Genomic DNA, 5606 nt, shown 5'->3' on the forward strand with positions numbered 1-5606 from the left:
GTCATAACGGCAGAGATTAACCGCATTTGCGAATCGCGTGTATTTCCAGATGAGTGGAAGGTTGCGTCCGTGATTCTCATTCCCAAGCCTGGGCGCGCACCTCAGAACCATCTACCTCTCGACTTGTTTGGAAAAGGCGACGGAGCATGTTATAAATGATTGGTTCTCTAAGCACATGGAAGACGAGGGTCTTTTGCCAAACAGCATGATGGGCTTCAGGCCTCACCTCTCCGCGCAGGACGTCATGCTACTCATCAAGCATGATATATTAGATCGAGACACCTGGGACACGAGGGCCATTCTCGGTCTCAATCTGGAAAAGGCCTTCGACAACGTGTCACTTAGGCATGTTCTAGAATCGATCTCCCGCCTTGACATTGGGGAGAAATTTTACAGATTCGGGCAGTCCTTTCTGGGAGGTAGGAGGGCCACAATCAAATTGAGTGACCTGACATTGGAGGCTTACGATCTCGGGCACCGGGGCACGCCACAGGGGTCGGTTTTCTCGCCGCTCTTGTTTAACGTAGCGATGCAGGGCTTGGCCGCCGAGCTTGAGCAGATAAATATTGGCTCCGCAATTTATGTGTACGACATCGCCCTCTGGTACCCTGGCAATGCAAGAGGCGGTGCAATTCGTAGGAAAACTCGTTAGTCAGATGTGTCTCCGGCTCTTGCCTTCTACATCAGGGTTGCTACTATATCGTCCCGCTAGATGGGGAACCAAGCCTAGAGGGTGGAGGCTTCCCGAGGAGCTTGATAATGGGGTGCGAACGTCGTCCGGGTGCTTGATCTCCAGGGTTCGTTCTCACCGGGTGCTAGGCATGATCATTGAAGCTAACGGCCAGCACGGGCGTACGGGGCATGTTGAAGCTTACGGATATGCTGAAGGAATAATCACACTCAATGCAAGGGTTTCAAACAGAAGAGGATGGCCTAAGGGAAAAAAATTGGCCGCGTATCTGCGTGCTTCGCTATATGTTGTCGAAAGACGATAGTCTTCTGCCGGCCGTTTCTGAACCGTTTCAGCGCAGCCTAAGAAACACTAGCATTTTCAGCGCAGCCTAAGAAAAACTAGCGTCTTTATAATTAGGTATCGATGTATTTTCTGGCAAGGGAACGCACCACCTAACACTTACGTAATGATGTTGCGCCTCAGATATGCGCAATATTTGCTTTTTGATCGACAATGTTCACAAGTATGAACGCCGCTACCAGTTCAAGATGGCTGGGCATTCAGCAAGTGGTTAAACTTTGGCCGGGTGGCTGAATAGGGTGACAGACGGACAGACGGAAAGACAGACAGACAGACAGACCAAAATTTCTGCGTTTAATTTCCCCAGAAAGACTATCGTCTTTAATAATCTTCTCAAGCTCTTTTACGCGTATCTCATGAGCCATGGGAATTATGCCACTCCCATGCACACATGGCAGAAACACGAAATGAACAAGCTGAACACTTTCATCGGGAAGATGAGCATGTTCCCAATGCGCACAAGCACAAAAAAGCTAGCAAGCCTCGGCGTCAACACATTAGAGGAAGTGATCGAAGCACAGCCGTCCACACATATTGCCAGGCTCTCGTCTACGGTGGCAGGAAGGGGGATCCTGACTAAGATCGGGATCAATCCGACGAAGTTAAGGGATAGGAGCGTTCAGCTTTCGGATAGCGTGCGGCATGCTATTACGGTCTATACCATTGCGAGGAACGCGCATCCAACTTTTAATACTGGCAGGAGGACCGCTCGTGCCTCCGCGCTCCTGCGGTACGCGTATGCGCACGAGCCAGAGTCAGATGTTGTGGATGCTGCCCAGTACGAAGGCAACTACAGTCGCTCTGTTGCTAACGTTGTGGACATAAAAGGCCGAGTATGATCGGCCGCGTCAGTTAAGACGTCGTCTGCCTGCAAGGCGGAACAGCTGGCCATTGCATTGATGCTCCTTAGGTCGGACAGGGATACGGAATCGAGATCAGCCCTTCGAGCTTTTTCGATTGGGGCTGTTTGTGAGGAGGTTGCCAGGGCACTTTAGGGTAAGGTGCTTGCTCATCAAGTCATTAGATGGTTCCCGGCGCACGAGGGCGCCGAAGTCAGGAGTTAATGAGTTGACCCACGCCAGGGCGCGAGGTCTTGCCGCAGGCCGTGAATCTCAGGTTCACGCAAACGAGCTCGTATCGCACACTCTCAGTTTCCAGTAGGTACACGGAGGTCTCCTCTGGGTCCCGGCTACGCGGGGGTCAGCGATTTTAAGCTCTGGGAGGGCCCCTCTTTACAGCACCACACGCACCACGGATTGAAGGAGGAAGCATTTTATTCATGGCTCAAGAGCCACAACTGGTTTGATAAACTCCGCGCCGACCAGACGGCCCACGATGCGGCCGTGAGGCTTGGCCTCCCTGTCCCAACGTGGGAGCGGCCCGCAGTCTTGCCCCTATAAAAACGGGGTGAAGATTCTTCCGAACCAAAATAAAGTTTATTACATACCTACCTACACGTGGTTGCAGTCATTATATTGGCTGTACGCCTGGAGCGTAGCTAGAAATTTTCTCCGTGGGGGGGGGGGGGGGGGGGAGGAGCTTTATCCATACTTTATGCACGTTCATGCGGGCATTTGTATCCGTGCTTGTATATATAAGGATGCGAAATTGCCAATTTTCGGGGGAGGGACGGAGAGCGGGATCTGAGCCCCTTCCGCACCCCACCCTCCCCGGCTACACCAGTGCCGTACCACGTCCGCTACATTGTTTTGTATTTAGCGGCCATGGCCGTACACATCTGCAACGTCATACCTTTTGCGGCTCTTTTCACGTTTCCGCTAATGGTTATCGCGATAGGCCCGGAAAAGGAGCCAGCTTAAGCTTCGTTTCTAGACTTTGATAGTCAAATAATTTAGCTTTAAGTCGTCTGTTCGCTATCAAAATTCGTCACAGCATTCCTTGCAAGCACAAAAACTCATGCTGTTGACAGTTTCATGTTAGGTTACCGTCTGATTATGGTGTCTGCACTCTTTTAACTACTCTCTATAGCGCTTACTATTTCTGGGTATAGCAAGTGCCATAATTTCTATGAAGCAACAAGTTCAGTCCATTTCGATCGCCACAGGGAGTGCATTTATGCCTATGCCAAATAATTTCCCATTAAAAGTTTCAACCATATGGCTATATTATTGAGGCAAAAGCAATGTTTAATTACTTTCAACAACGGAGGCGCCTTAGAAGTGCGTCGTCCAGACAGGCAACCACTTCAATCGCATGAACAACAAATACAAAAAAAACTTCGAAGCTACGAAAATTCTTAGCCGGCGTATACATCAAGAACTGATTCATCTAAAAGCGCAACCTTGAAGCGTTAGAAAATTATCCAAGTGGCATCCGCTGCGGATGCTGTAGTGTCAGCAAAGATCACAATAGGCTTCATAAAAGTTTGCGCGAAAAAGTTGACAACCCTCTGCCTGTTATCGTAACGCTTGCAAATCGTACTGATGTTCAAGAATTAACTTTGCAAGTATTTACTTCGATCACAACAAAGAGACAATACAATAATGCACTATTGGCTCAATAGTCGAAACTTCTTAAAGGTCTAAAGTCTTACACGAGCGACAGCACATTGTAATTATTTTATACTCGCGAAACTGTACTGAAAATATACACTGAAATGTCGACTGAATATTGATTTGAAATATTGAAGTGCTCCAGTAAGTAAATACATGTTAAAAACAAGCAATCAAACGATTCCCGCATGGATACGCTCACACTATAGTCATTTCTGCCGAAGTCACTTATAAACGCAAAGTGAAGTAGACTATGTTTGAGTTTGAGTTTGAGTTTGAGTTTATTCAACCACGTGACAAGTACACGAAAATACACTGTATACGTGGTTTGGTGCGAAGGGAAAAAAGCTGCATTTCACAGCTTGACTGGCCCCTTCACCCAGAAACCCAATATACGCAAGATTGCAATCAATAGAGTACATAGCGAACTGTTGAAACGTGAAAATAATTACACAGTTCATCATGCATTACGCCTTGAAAAAAAGCAACACAACGATAAGCAGGGGTGACGCAGAGCTTCACTGAGTATTTTTTACGTTGCATATGTTTTAAGTATATACGTCATACTTGACTCCAGCTTGATCCTACGCTCTTCAGGGTTTAGACCAGTACGTACGTAAAGTCTGCACAGTTACTGCAATTTTCCTTATCGGTACGTCTACTCGACAATCCGTATTTGATACGTCTTTTTGTGGCGGCTATTGGTGAAGAAACCACCTGCATTTCATTGGCACCTGAGTGCAGATCACATCTCGCGAAAGGTACACATGCCCATGGGCCAGTTGCAAATAAAGTCGTGAAGCCGGACAGATGAAGACATTAAAGACTTTGGATGAACATTTTCTGCGTAAATCCTGAAATTCGATGTCATAACACAGATTCTACACCCAATCGTCTGAGGAGGGACATGGGTCTCTTCAGTGCCATGGCCGTGATTGTGGGCAATTCCATAGGTAAGCGATTTCGAAATAATGATGACGCATGAACTTAATCCAATACTTTACATCTTATGACCCTTAAGAGAACAGCGTGCTTATTGTAGCGACGTTATGGACTCGCTGTGACCTCCTACTGCTGTACGGGCAGTAAAGAGAGAGCGCGAAGAAGAGATGAAAGGCAAAGACGCCAATCATGAACTTGCCGCGCACCTTCGTTCATGCGAAAATGATGTGCAGCGTGTGGCTACCTTTTCTGAATATGTGTTTTACAGGATTACATGGAGATGTTTACCGCCCTTAAGATTTTCTCGGCACTGTAAATTACTTTCGTGGTGCCAAGTAAACTTGTTTAGAAAACTTTTCATTTGATTATTAGCAGATGACCGATTGAAAATGTTTATCACAATTCCATGTCACTACCTTTTTCTATACCAGGCCAATCGTCTTTTTTTTATATTATGCATACAAATGTATGTAACGCATGCATCGCTTGTACTTAGCAGTATTTTAACAGACAGTAATTTTATATACTATAAGATAAACATTTTTTTCGTTATGTTCGCTGCTAAAGTGCATGTTGTTTATAAATATATCTGTATAATCCCTTGAGCATGCGCGCTAGGTACCTTCAAGCTGTATTTGGTCGCTTTGCGCCAGGAGTGAACCCGACAACTCTATTGAAAATCACCTTTATCATTGATTGATTAGTTAATTTCGGGGAATCTAACATGAGGTGACCCCCGCTGTACTGTTGGGAATTTATCACCGATTGATTAATTACTTTTTGTAGAATGTGAGGGCTAAGAAAAGACTGCGGTTATCACTTCCGGCGACTCTGTAAGCATTCATTGTCACGCCCATGTATTATTCTCAAGGAGTGCGATATTACATGGTATATGACTGTATTCTGACAGGATCCGGTATCCTTGGACCATATCGCGTAAGGATCCACATCATGATTCGTTCTTTTTCACTTTCACCATCGGCTTGCAAACCATCGTCATCGCCGAGATGAGTCCCTTGCTGCGCTGAGAGAAAAAAAAAAAACTTTATTAGAACAGCAGTCAATAGACGTCAGGAGAAAGTCTACCGCCCCCGTCGTCCCTAGCCGTCTGCCGCGAT

Source organism: Rhipicephalus sanguineus, chromosome 5 (genome assembly GCF_013339695.2).
Source record: "Rhipicephalus sanguineus isolate Rsan-2018 chromosome 5, BIME_Rsan_1.4, whole genome shotgun sequence".
NCBI classification, from domain to species: domain Eukaryota; kingdom Metazoa; phylum Arthropoda; class Arachnida; order Ixodida; family Ixodidae; genus Rhipicephalus; species Rhipicephalus sanguineus.